This window comes from Montipora foliosa, chromosome 7 (assembly GCF_036669935.1).
Source record: "Montipora foliosa isolate CH-2021 chromosome 7, ASM3666993v2, whole genome shotgun sequence".
Classification (NCBI taxonomy): Eukaryota; Metazoa; Cnidaria; class Anthozoa; order Scleractinia; family Acroporidae; genus Montipora; species Montipora foliosa.
The window spans coordinates 4,776,761-4,791,760 of NC_090875.1; the positions used below are offsets into that span (position 1 = coordinate 4,776,761).

Sequence of the window (15,000 nt, forward strand, 5' to 3'; positions counted from 1 at the left end):
ACCAGAAATTCACCCATGTCAAAAATCATATCTTTCATTAAAAACCAATGAAATGGCAAATGATTACGTACATTTGTTAAATTCAGTCGAGATACACACTACATGTAGTACTAAATATTGTCTTCGACAAAATGACAAGTCCAAATTGCATTGTAGATTTAACTTTCCTTATGACGACGGTCCTGACACTAGACTTGATTTTGAACCAATAAATACAAATAACTGGTGAAACAAAATATAAAGCTGTTATTGTCACAAAACAAAATGACTCTAGATTGAATCGTCATCAACCATTACAACTTCAAGGGTGGAGAGAAAATTGCGACATTCAAATTGTTATAGACTATCATGCCTGTCTGGAATATCTTGTTAAATACACATCCAAAGCTGAGAAAGCATCTTCTGTTGTCAAAAATGCTTTCACCAATATTATCACCAAAATGAATGATACAACTGATACTCCAAGGGCCCTTAAGCAAATTTTGCTGAAAACTGTTGGTCAAAGAGACTATTCTATTGAAGAAGCAATGCATCATTTACTGTCAATAAAATTTGTAAGCGCAACACATGAGGTTATCACTGCATCTCTTGATGGATCGAGAAGAGTACACCTTAAGGCAAATAACCAAATTTGCACTGCTCCTTCATTGCGTGATACCTATGCTGAATGTTACAAGTATCTCAAGGTAGACCCGCAGTTATTAGAGTACAATTTTTTCAAGTTTGCATCAACGTTTACTTTCAAAGCTTCTACACTTAAACGAAGAGACAAAACTGTAATTGTCAAAACCTACCCTAATTATTCATCCAATCCAAAGAGTGAAGACTATGGTTTGTTTTGTAAATATCAGTTGCTTAAATACAAACCCTGGCAATATACACTGGATGATGCATGGGATAACCTTCCACAGGCTGATGAGACATACACAACATGTTGGAAAAAAGTCTTGCTAACTCATACTGCAAAATCCTTAGTCCCTGATTGGGAAACCAAAATGCAAGATGTAAACAACTACATATGCATAACACCTTTGAATGAGGATTCTTTTGGAGAAGATTACGACACCAAAAGTGAAAGAGAAGAGTGGATGCTTACGGCAGAGTTGACTATTCAAACAACTGATACTCGTGAGAAATCTACCCCTGTACCACATGCATATTGGCATCAAGTGTATCAGTATTTCACAAATGATGAGATAAATGCAATGCCTACATGGATAAACAGAGAGAAAAACAAGAGTAGTGCTCACTATTCCTGTGAAACAAGAATCATAGATACTTCAACTTTTAGTAGAATGCAGCAAGTAGCTTATCAATAGTTTCCAATCATTTTGCCAGTGGTGAATAAAATCCCTTACGCTTTCTTATTATGGGTGTAGCAGGAACAGGGAAAAGCTATCTCATTGATTCCTTAAGAAATTTGCTTCAGGAAAAATGTAAGGTTTTAGCTTACACTGGAAAAGCATCATTCAATGTCAATGGAGCAACGCTACATTCATTGCTAAAATTACCTATTGGTTCAAAGAGACATTGTGATTTAAAAGGAATACCTTTGCAACAACTGCAAAGTAACCTTGAAAACGTTCAATATTTAATAATAGATGAATACTCTTTCGTTGGCCAGAGTTTGTTCGGATGGATTGATAATCGTTGCAGACAAGCTACTGGACGAACAGACATGACATTTGGCGGCATATTTGTCATTCTTGTCGGTGACATAGCTTAGAATTCACACCTCAAAATATCTTAAAAAACATTTTCGTATATGTCATACTCTTCTAAACAAATCAAACCGATCAATGCACGCATAAATATTTCTTTTACACTTAAGATTAAAAGATAAAAAGTCAATTACAATTCAAAATCAACTTTGTACAATTTTGATCTTGTCTCCCTGTGGTGACTGGTTTCAAATATTTTCAACAAACATTTCACATTTCATATTCTACTCTAAAAGAAAGGAAAGGCATTGTCAACTAAGTACCGAACACTACCAAAACCCATTTTTAAAAGGAAAATTCGTATGATCTTATTCAATATATTAGAATCTGAAGACTCCTACAAAGACTTAGAATCGATAATCTCAAAAGGTAGCAAATACTCTTAGTAGCCATCATCTTTGCTTTGCTTATCTTATCTTATTCATTTTGTCTTATTTATCTACCTCTCATAATATACTGCGTTGCCAACCTCAATTACATAGCTAGGTGTTTCTTTAGACTTAATCTGTTTCGTATTTACTTACCTATCTAATTATCTATCTATTTCTCGGTAGTTTTACTGTGTGTATTTTCTTCTTCTTTTACTGATTATCCTGGCCCGCCTCGATTAGCACTGCTACATGCGGAGCCAGGAGAATAAGGACTTATTGTCAAATAATAAAATATTGTTGTTGTTTGTTGTTAGTGCCTCCTGCTTACAAAATCTTTGATATTTCCAAACAAATTGTTTCTGCACTGTTTGAAAATTTTCTTTTTCTTCAGTTTCCAGATCTCCTGTCAGTCAATCACGTCAAAAGAACATACAAACTCTGGTAAGTACCTGTAGCTTTAATTTACAATGTTTGGTTTTTTGTGGTTCTTCATATTCCTGTTTTCTCACTTGGAAAGTGGGTGGGGAGGGGGATTGAATGAGCAAGAACTGCTGAAAGGAAAAAACCCCTTGTAATTTTTGTTACAAAATCTTCGTCTGGCCTCACCATACCAGATTACATCTACACAAAAAATATATTGCCATTTCTAAAATTCAAACCTTACTGACAAAAGCAATTTCACTACCGTCACTGAAATCTTTGGTGGCTCTTCCCAACTTCTGCTGTCTGGACTGTGCTGAATGATTTGATTTGATTTGATTACTGCACAATTGACAGTAGTCACGAGCTGCACAGAGCTGCAGAACATTTGATTGACAGTACAAAAAAAACAGTCCACATGTTATTAAAAGGTGCAGCAACTTATTGTGATCAACATGTCTAACTTCAGTTTTTATTTCCTCTTTCTTAGATAATCACGGTGGCTACATTCAGAATTTGAGTCCTATAAAACGCTCACGAAATCAAAATCAGTGGTATGATTTTGATTTACAAACCAGCCCATCAAAATTTAGACGAGTTGTAGGATTTAATATTGCAAACCACTCCATGCTGCAAGAACATGAAGCATCAAAAACAGCTGTAACCCTTAAAAACACTAAGCAAAACAGCAACAATGACATCATATTCAACCAGCAATCAACAGTAAGGGTAACACCAAGCTTTGATATTGATTTTGATTACAAACCCATCAACAAATCCCAAAAGACTCAGCCCTCAACTCAGCCTGCCAAGAAGATTGCGCCTGAGGAGGTCCCCACACTCCAAGTCAATCAGAAAGTAAATATCACTGCTTTCATTTCACTGGGAAATGAAAACCCTAAACCTGTTCAATTGAAATCCTAAAGTAAAATGACAACTGTAAAGGAAGACTGTGTCCTGGAGGATGAAACTGGAACTGCTACTATTCATGTATGGGATCCACTTTTCAAGAACATCAAAACTGGCGCCACATATGAGTTTGAAAACCTTAGTGTAAAGCACTTCCAAGGGATCACTCGTCTGGGAACAACCCCTACAACAACGTTTAAAGAAGCCAATCAACAGCTGAAACATATCAATGGCCCTGAAAAGCCAGAGAAAGAAGCCTAAGTAGAGAGCTTCAAAGTGATCAACAAAGTAAGCATTTTCATCACCTGCCAAGCATGCAAACGTAAAATTAATGAAATCGCCCAACAGAACACACTCAGATGTAAAAACTGTCGAGTCCGACAAAGAAAGATGCAATGCAAACGAGATGCATCTGTTCAACTACTTGTATATTGGGATGAAAAAGACATTTGGTTAACAGCATTTACAGATGCCATCTTTCAACGAGAGAGATCTCAGTTACTCCTTTATCACTTGAAGCTGTGGTTGTGGAAATCGCCCTTAATTCTTGTCAAACCCTATTGTTTATTGTTTGCTACCGCTCTCCTTCTGAGAAAGATTTTATCCCGAAGTTTAAGTCCTTATTGGACCCCCTTCAGTTGGACAAATACCGGGGAGTGTTTATAGTAGGCGATTTCAACTACCCAGGAATCGAGTGGATTGATGGATCTGGATTCACAAATTCTATCACCAGTGAAGAACATCATTTTGCAAGTCTTATCATGGACTTATATTTATTTCAACTAGTCGACAGACCTACAAGAAAAAAAAATATTCTCGACCTTGTTATAACTAACTCGCCCTCCACGGTGTCATCCATCTACTCTGGGCCCTATTTTGCAGAAGCTGGTTTGCCATCTGACCATTACCCGGTCGTTTTCGACATCGACTTTTCTGGGAAACTTAAGGATTCAAATCATAAATTTTGTTTTGATTTCAAAAATGCAGATTTTGACTCACTGAACAAAGAACTGTCCTTGTTACCTCTCAGCTCTGGTGTTGAGAATGTCAAATCCCAGGAGGAGTTTAACGAGGCATGGAATCAATGGTGCAGTTTTGTTTTCACTGCCACAGTTTCACAATGAAGTTCAAATAAACCTCCGTGGATAAATAAAGATCTTGCATCAGCAGTCAGGAAGAAAAGAACGCTAACAAACAACTCAAAGAAAAGTTTCGTAAAACAAGACAGAGCATCAAAAACTGGATCTGGGGAGAAAGGAAAATGTACTTGCAGAAAATAGCAAATGAGGCCTCATCTAATCCGAAGCGCTTTTGGTCATATTACAGTTTTAGAAACAAAAGGAATCCAGTCCCTGACAAAGTTGATTATAGAGGAACCTTAATTACCCAGACGACCTGGCTCGCGCTGAAGCTTTCAATGATTACTTTAAATCTATCTTCAAAGATCACGCTAATTGTACTTTTCCCGACACGATTCCGATATGCTCTTACATCCCTGATTTGCTAGAAGTGATTCAAGTTTCTTCTGAACTTTACACATCAAAAGCTACTGGTCCAGACAAACTTCCTTCAATCATTCTGAAATTTTGTGCAAAATCGTTATCTTTGTCTTTGTCTGCCTTTATTAATTTCTCCTTAAAAACTGGCCTCTACCTATCACAGTGGAAGGAAGCCAACATGCCTCTGGTCCATAAGAACGGACCACGTGATGACGTATTAAATTACAGACCTATCTCGCTCCTACCGATCGTATCCAAGATCCAGGAAAAGTGTGTCGCTCGTAAACTTGTCCCTCTTGTGCAAGTCAGCTTGTTGAGGTATTCCACGACATCGCTTCTGTCCTTGATAAAGGTAAAGAAACTGACATCATATATCTGGACTTCTCTAAAGCTTTCGATTCAGTTTGCCACGCAAGGCTGCTCTGTAAACTTAAGAACGTTGGAGTAAGTGGTCCTTTACTTCACTGGTTCAAAAATTACCTTAATGGTAGGAAGCAGCAGGTTGTTATAAATGGTTGTCATTCTTCGTGGGCGGAAGTAAACTCTGGGGTCCCACAGGGTTCCATACTGGGACCCATACTTTTTCTCATCTACGTCAACGACTTGCCAGATGTTATACAGAACTCAAACCTAGCAATGTTTGCTGACGATTCCAAGTGTTTCAAAAGTGTTAACTCCGTAGAAGACTCGACTGACCTTCAAATAGACTTGGACAATCTGTGTGACTGGGCTACTCTAAACGAATTCTCTCTTCTCATGTGTCCGCCATATTTGATTGAAAGGGAGGCTAACCGCGCAAACATTCAAGATGGCTGCCAATGCCAGCAGTGTCTTGCCGATCGAATGGACGGGATTGTTGAAAGATAACCCTGAGTTGACGATGAAAGACGTCGATACTTTTGTTAAGCTCAACAAAGCACCCCAGAGTGGCATTGTTAAAGGCTATAAGTTTTTCTGCGAAGGATTTATTAAAGATTATGAAGGTAAATCGTTCATTTCTTCCGTGTTTGCGGTTATGGGCAAGCTTGCAAAGCCGGGCGTAGAGTTTCTAAGCAGGTACTTACCTACTGGTATGATTGTTCATTAAGTTGGTAAAAGAGAAGAAGATGACACTGTTTTTATCAGAGCAAGATGTTTCAAGTCGTTAAGGAAAAATGAAGAGCCACACTACTTATGGGTTAGTTGTATGTTTGTTTTTTAGCTGAATGCTAAATTTAAGTAACTTAAGTGCATGGGGCAGTTGACATTTTACTGAATATTGTGAAAGTTCTCAAAGTTCATTCAAATAACCTTGAATTATTCCTTTTTTCCCTATATCTGTATGAACAAGAATGTACACTATTCATTACAAAATAATAAATTATAGTAAATAATTTTTTCTTTATTTCCTGCTTTGTTGTCCTTTGTTACCTTATTTCCAAAATAATGATTATAAGCTTAAAAACTTCTGTTTCATATATTTTCAAAGATGTCGTTTTACAATGAGGAAGTGGTGGATCATTCCTGCTCATGTAAGGCTGGGCAGGGAATATGTAACCATAAGGTGGCACTGATATACCAGGCAGCCCATTACAGCCTCCTTAAAATTGATGCTGTCCCAGAGGTACCATCCAAGACATCTATGCCACAGGAATGGCACAAGCCCCGTTCAGCTGGAATCCATCCTGAAGCTGTTGATAATCTTATTGTTAGAAAACCCGAATTAAAATCAGAGGGAGGTCCTAAATGTAAGAAGCGTGCCATAGATGGTGTAGAGAGTAATTTGTATAACCCTATACAAAACTACCCCAACCCAGAATTTATAAGGGAATTTCTAGCAAGGGCTAAAACTGACTACAAAGAAACACAGTTTGCTACATTGTTTAGCGAGGGTGAATTAGAGTATGTCGAGTGCAACTATGGCACTGTACCGAAGGGATGTGTTGTGTCTTATCAACACCCTACTATTAGGGAAAACAGTAAGTTTTTATCCATAGATCAGAGGGATACCCTACCTGTCCTACCAGCAAAGCTGCTTGATCCCTTATGTAGCCATGTTCTTCCACGTTCACAGGCTAATGTACTTGATTCATTAAAGGTATCATTAGAGCAGGCATCCAACGTTGAGCGGGAAACAAAAGACCAATCTCAAAATCCATTTTGGCATGAGCTGAGAAAGCGGCGGCTCACTGCCTCAAAATTTAAGCAAATTTGTTCAAGAAAAAGTGATTATGAGGGTCTGGTAACTCAGCTTAAAAAGAAAACTGTTCAGACTGCTGCCATGAAGTATGGCCTTGAACATGAAAGTGAGGCAGCACAGTCATATGTCAACACCAGGTTTGTCAATGTATACCGAACATGATTTGTTATTAATCCAGGCTGTCCCTTTTTAGGAGCAAGCCCTGATTTTCTTGTCTATGACCCAACACGCAATGAGGTATTTGGATTGCTTGAAATTAAGTGCCCCCAGTGTGAGTCATGCAGAGATGCCAAGTATTTAAAGATTGTTAATGGTCAACTCAAACTAAAGAAAACCCAAGAGTATTACTTTCAGGTAATGGGGCAGATGGCCATCACCGGGCTCAAATGGTGTGACTTCATGGTATTTTGTAGGAATGATTGGCACATTGAAACCATTTACTTTGATGAAGAGTTCTTTGCCGACATGAACAATAAGCTAACTCTGTTTTATTACAACTATTATCTTCCATCATTGTAAATGTTTTTATTCAAATTAATTGCTATCATTTTAAAATAGAGGTCCTTTAAAGTTTGATAGCATACAACAGAACGACCATATTTGATTAATTGAAGAGGCTAATGACAGTGGAAGTACAGCATCAAATAAATGGTTTTCCTTGACTCTACGAATTGCCCTCTCTACATGGATCCTTAGCTTCGCTATTTTTTGAGTCCTTTCTACATCTTCCTTGGAAAACTGAACCTTTTCACTCAGAAATAGTGGAATGTTGAGAGAACAGTTTAAAGGAGATAAAAGGTCTTCTATAGTGAAACCTTTGTCTGCCATAACCCCATCTCCATCCTCTAACAGCTTTAAAATTACACACCTTTTCACTATCTCCCTGTCACTTATAGATCCCGTGTAGAGTTTGGAGATGAATGATACTGCACCACTGGGGGTAATACCAACAAGACCTTTGAAGGTGGTTGCACCTTTGTAACTAGAGTAAAACTCAGAATGAAGCAGAAGAGAGGAAGGTGTCTGAACCTTCATTTCTGTGCAATCTATGATCACACGCACATTGCTGAAACTATCTTTAAAACTACTTGGTATTGTTTTTCTAATCTGTGATCTACTCGACCATAGTGGTAAACATCCCATTGCAAAATAAAGGAAGTTTGACCAGGTTATAATCATTCTACTTACAGTAGAAATTGACACATTGAATCTGACAGCCAAATCTTGATCAAATAAGCCTAGCTTGACCTTACACAACCACATGAACAGTTGATCTTCTATAGCAAGGGACTGTTTTTTCATGTTTATAAATACTTCATTAATTATCCCTTCACCAGGCTTTTTAGCCCTGCCACGTTGAACTTGAGACCACGTTCTCATTTTTTCAGCAGATGGTTTTATCACATCTATAAATGACCATAACACATTACTACTTGAAAACCCAGTATAAAACCGGATCATTTCATCATCATACATAAATCGGCGAAGGCCAAACTGACTTATATTGTTCTTCCTATCAAGTTCCTGTTCCAGTCTCTCTATCTCTTTCCTAGCTGCCTGGAGCATCTCCTCAAGTGACACTTCCTGTCTCACCACACCATAATCATGATCATAAAGATTTGGAGTACTGGTAAATGCTGGGTTAGTGACCTGTTGTATAAAAACAAAAAATATCTATTTTAAAGTTTTCAAAGTTCTTAGATGGAGTCCCTGTGTAACATCAAAATAATATTAATTCCAAGTGAACAAATGAAAGGGACATGGCAGAGTATACGCAACTGTTACAGCAAGGAGCCCAAGTGTGTGAGTACTTTTAAAATATTCACAATCTTTCTTGCAGGAGAAATCCAATCACAAGTAGACCATGTGTTCTCAGCTTCTGAATGAATTACTATTGCACAAAAGAATGTGAGTGAATAAAAATCTTGGGTTCCTAAGTAAAATATGTGCACACTTACAAAAACACCAGTAATATAAATTTGAAGCATCTTTAAAACAGCAGTTTATAGGAACAGAAGCTGAAAGGAATTCACTAAGGTGGCACCTTTTGTGTTAAGCTGAAATGTTGGGGGGATCTCTGATGACTTTCTTTTCAAGATTCTTCTTGATATTTCCTGTTCTTTCTTCTTAGTCCAAGCGAAGAGAGAAGGGACTGCTGTTGCCTTCAATAGCCGCCGCTGTCCAGCCAACGAACGTCTATAATCAGTTTTCTCAAAATGCTCTGAACAAACAGCAGTATGCTTTTTAATCTGACAAGATGTCAAAAGAAAAGCAGCCGTAGTGATAGTGAATATAGGCCTGCATTCACTATATCAAGATCAATTTCACTTAAACTAGTTCATCAATGAAATCCAATAACAACGCGCTAACAAATAGGATTATAAGAAAATATGCTTTAGCTTTATCTTAAGTTTAAATCAAGCTATAAACACAAACAGAATTCGAACGATAGGCCAGACAGTTAGAACTAACTTCAAAATTCGGTCCTGGATCTCTTCGTATTCTTGCAATCCACTCTGCCCTCCTTTTGGCCTCTTTTGGGAAAGCATGGAAGGATGTCTCTTTGTTGTATCTTGAATCATTCGTACACAACGGCACACAACAGTGTGTGGCAGCCATCTTGAATGTTTGCGCGGTTAGCCTCGCTTTCAATCAAACGTGGCGGACGCATGAGAAGAGAGAATCTAGACTTTCAGCCGAAGAAATGTGTGAATCTTCGTATCTCACGAAAACTCTGTAGCTTTGACCGTGTCTACATCATCAACAGAATAGACCAATTAAAGTGCGTGTCATCCCAAAGAGATCTTGGAGTGGCAGTTACAAAAAACTTATCGTGGAACGACCATATTGAACAGATATCAGCAAAGGCTAACAAAATGTTTGGCTTCATAAAGAGAAACTGTTCCAGAGACTTACCTAGTAACGCCCTTAAGGCTCTTTATTTAGCTCTAGTCAGATCCCACTTGGGGTATTGTTGTCAATTGTGGGCCCCTCAGTCTGTTATTAGAAATATATTACTTATTGAATCCATTAAATGTAGGGCCACTAAATTTCTATGCAAATACCCGAATGCTAGCTACAAGGAAAGACTTGTGCTTTTGAATCTCTTACCACTAAATTACTGGTTGGAATACTTAGACTTAGTCTTTTTCTTCAAGTGTAAAAACGGCTTGCTTGCTATTGATTTATGCAAATACGTTACATTTGCTACTGGTTCTACAAGGCGTGGCTCCTCTGGTTTAAATTTAAAGTATAACTGCATTCAAAGAACGTCTAGTTTTAGAGAGACTTATTTCATACGTATAGTCAATACTTGGAATGCTTTACCCAATAATATCAAGGGCATCACCATTCTTAGTACTTTTAAAAGTAAGCTAAAGGCTTTCTTTTTAGAGAGGTTAAGGTTAGTCTTTGATCAGGATAACATAAGATCTTATAAGACTGCATGCCCAAAATGTCGTACTACAAGAACTTTAACTGTGTGCTCGTGTTAATTGACGTTTTTCACTCTACTCTAACTGTAACAATTTTTTTTTTAAATTAAGGGCTTATGGGGTTGGTTAGGGACGTATTTTTCACTGGGGGTGGGTTGGGTGGCTTAACCTTGTAGGGGACTTCGTGTCCTTTTGTTCTGTCCACCTAGTATAGCATATTGCATACTGAATCTGTAAATAAATAAATAAATAAATAAATAGATGTCTTGGAGTCCCGCCTCGCCACCCACCCGACAATCTCATTATTTAGTGACTCAGATACAATTGAAGAACTACTTATAGATCTTCAAGACATAGAATTCAAATATTATGTCAACAGAAAAGTGATCACTGAAATATCATCATCTTCACTGTCAAGTTAAACTGTCCTACAGTACAGAATTAACAAAGCCAGACCACCGACTAAAATACTTATTTACAACACTTAAGTATCAAGTCTTCAACAAACTTTCATTACCATGTTCTGATTCAATGTTACGTTACCTGCTATTCGAAAGCATACATACGAAACAAGTTAATCTTATTTCTTACCATGCTATTGATGTTCAAGATGTTACATTAATAGCAGAAAACCATTCACATTGGTTTTCACGTTCAAGTTCATATGCTTTTTTTAAGATTACTAAGTTCGCAAAGACTAGTGCATGTATGTTTCTGTTCACAAACATTGTAGTAACCAAAACCCCTTCTATATGCTTCAATCAACATGTTGTAACTGAAAAATTCAGCGCTGCTTTTTATTCTCTTTCAAAGCAACAGTTATACAATACACCACAATTCATATTCTTTGTTATGTTATTGTTTATAATGTTACATTAATAACAAGAACTCTTCCCACCTTTTACATGTTCAAGTTATTAAATGACTTGGTTAATATTACCAAGCTCTTAAAACCTTAGTACAGTTTCCACGTTACTCTTATCAAAAACCCTTTTATCAATTGAAAATAACTATGCCTCAGCATAAACCCCCTTATCAAACCACAAATTGATCTCTCGTTGGCACTCTATCAATAGGTATACCTACTATTAAACTATATGCAGACAATAAGAAGATCTCCAGAGAGGTAATTGACCCGACTACATAGATTGTCATCTTCTCCAGGATGATCTCAACAACCTTAGCGAGTGGGCTCATACACAGCACGAAATGGCAAATTTCCATAACTTTACTACACTCCGTAAAGTTGCGTAAAGTAGTGAAGTGACCTTTACGTTTCTTTACGTTGCCATGCAAAGTTGTGTAAAGTTCAATGAAAACAAAGCTCCGGAAAGTTGCTGTAAACGTGAAGTAAAGTTAAAACTTTATGGCGCTTTTGTAAATCCATGTAAAGCAAAGTAATGGGGATCTTAAACTTGCCAATAATGGAACTTAAAGATCCAGTAAACTTGTCTTATTTCTTTATTTACATTAATTTCTTGAGTAACGTGCAGAGATATGTCCACGTTTGCACTCAAATGCGAAAATTGCGATTTTAGCGAAAAATCGCAAAACACCAAGAAGCTAGAGAAGACAAGTCCTCCAAAAGTTTTCCGATTTTTGTGATGTTAACGATTTTTGCGAAGATTGCAACAATTGCAGAAAATCGCAAAAATCACAGAACAACGAAAAGCTAGAGAAGACAAGTCCCCCAAAAGTGTTGCGACTTTTGCAATTTTAACGATTTTTGCAAAAATTGCTAAAAATCGCAAATCTCTCAAAAGCAAGAGAAGGCAAGTCACCCAAGAGTGTTGCGATTTTTGCGATTTTAACGATTTTTGCAAAAATTGCGAAAAACCACAAAAATTGCAGAACACCGAAAAGCTAGAGAAGACAAGTCCCCGAAAAGTGTTGCGATTTTTGCGAAAATTGCGAAAAATCACAAAAATAGCAAACTCTGAAAGGCTAGAGAAGACAAGTCCCCCAAAAGTGTTGCGATTTTTGCGAAAATTGCGAAAAATCGCAAAAATCGGAGAACATTGAAGTCACTGCTACTGACGCAGTGCTGTGGTAGATGAATAATGAAGTCTAGTACTTGAAGTCTAAGTTAGTTGAATGACTGCTACCGCAGTGCCGTAGTCGATGAACAATGAAGTCTAAGTTAGTTGAACGACTGAGAATTGACACAGTCGCTAAAAGCGTAATTATGTAGGACAGCTCATTAACCGAACTGCAAAATGAAAGCAAAATGAAGTTTTACGAGAGTTCTTGGGCCTACTCACTGAAATGAGCAATAAACGAGTGCTTTCTTCTTCACATGATCTCGTGAAAAGTGCAGTTGACCCTAGCCGCAAAATGGAAGCTAAAATTTGACGAAAATGCTTAGGCCTAATCAGTAAACTAGTGCATTCTTCTTCACACAATCTCGCCAAAAATTTACTTAACCGAGCTGCAAAATGAAAGCTAAAATTTTACAAGAGATTTTAGGCCTAATCACTGAAACGAGCGCTTACTTTAGGCTTAATCAGTAAACGAGTGCTTCACACGAACTCACGAAAAGTGTAGTTGATCGAGCCGCAAAATGAAAGCTAAAATTTTTACGAGAGTTCTGAGGCTTAATCACTGAAACGAGCCCTTAGGCTAAATCAATAAACAAATGGTGATAAAATATTATTTCCATAAGGTCGCAATAGTAGCAAGTATGATAAATACTGTAGGAAACAGACAACTTTTTTAAACGACATGTTCCGGTTTGATCTTATTTATATCAAACTTTATATTAAACTAGTCCCCACTTTTCTACCAGGATAAAGAAACACACAGAAAGCGATAAAAACTCGCATATTTTTTAGCATTTCAACACATATCCTTTAAGTAAGAACAAATGCTTCTTTTCGTGCTTTAGTATTCTGGATTCTGCCAGTAACTCAATTGATTTAAAACTAAAAGAAGCTTTTTATATAAATAAGATCAAACCGGAACTTAACAAACAATTCCAGCATTACAACACTTTTCTGACGTTTTAGTTTACACCATGATGTTTGGTGTCACGCTGTAAATAGTACCCACTTTTGTATTACGTCATGTAATAATTTTTTCATCTACCCGTAGACTTTATAACACTTAGGAACTCATTAAACTGATGATGGCATAAGCATGCCGAAACATGTCTTTTAAAAAAGTTGTCTGTTTCCTACAGAAAATACTATTTCATTTTTGTGGATACGATGTTTTCAAAAAAGTCGTGCACCAGTCCTGAGAATTGACACTGACGCTAAAAGCGTAATTATGTAGGACAGCTCATTAACCGAACTGCAAAATGAAAGCTAACTCACGAGGTAAATTCATATTTATGAAAGCTACAAAACGAGATATATTCATGCGTAGCAGGCTTATTTTGGCTCGTGAATTAAAGAACGAGGTATATTCATGCATAGCGCACTTGTTTTGGCTCGGGTATATCTATTTGTAACACGCTAGTAGAGTAACGTGGGTGTTTGAAAAAGTGTTTGCGATCATATGATTCACAAAATTAAAGAGAGGGTACAAGTCATGTATTTTGTTTTGTTGTTGTTGTCGTTGTAACCAACGAGGCATCGATGCGATCGATTAAGCAACGGAATTGTTATTCATTTTGGCGACTGCGCAACTGCGGAAGCAGCATTGCAACTCGAATGTGGCACTGCGGGAGCAATTTTTCGAGTTAGATAATTTGTGGGCCGGGTATTCTGAAATCTTGCCCTTCAATATTCGCCAGCACAACACAATTCCAGGCAATTGTTTACAACTGAAAGCCCAGCTTCCTCAGAAAACTGGTGGCAACATTGTTTTTGTTTCCTTCCGTAAGAGCACCCAGATCCATCTTTGAAAAACTTTTTAACCCTAGCTATGATCTATTCGTTTTCGAACTCGTAAAGTTGATACTGCGCCATGTTTTGTTTGATGGACAAGTAGTGGGATGGTGTTGCGTTACTGTTCGATCCTTATTCAAATTAGGTTGTGTTTACTCACGTATTACATTGAATGCATGTTAAATTATTTCGAGTTCTGGATAAGGAAAGACACTTCGTTTCTTTGTGTGCTTTGAAATTCACTTTCTGTAAATAAAGCCATTGCAATTTCGTTAAGGATACCTATTTGGTCTATTCGTGCGATATTGTTTGTTCTTTTAATGTGTGGAAGTTGTGGCCTTTACTAAATGGAAAGAGCAAATGGTTTTATTTATTCACACCACACCACACTTTCGGCAACTCGTGAATTTGTATTCCAGTTATTTTTCAAATTCATTGCTTTCAGTTACTAATGATTGCTTCAGTACTTAAAGGCTTGGAGAAACTATATATTCAAGGTTCAGTGATTGTGAATTCGTTGGTTTATGCCGCCAAACGGCTTGCAAGATGTAATATATCAAACTGTCGTCTGGGCTTCTTCTTGTTCGGGGTTGTGACCCACACAGAAATCGTTAAAATTGCAAAAATCGCAACCCTT

The 15,000-nt window shown here is 37.4% G+C and overlaps 2 pseudogenes; both read left to right on the forward strand.

Annotated features, from left to right (window-relative positions):
• Window positions 1–1,726, forward strand: part of LOC138009723 (uncharacterized) — a 13,521-nt pseudogene extending 11,795 nt beyond the window's left edge.
• A 615-nt stretch (window positions 1,727–2,341) lies between these two features.
• Window positions 2,342–11,142, forward strand: LOC138009724 (uncharacterized; annotated as a pseudogene).
• Window positions 11,143–15,000: the final 3,858 nt, after the last annotated feature.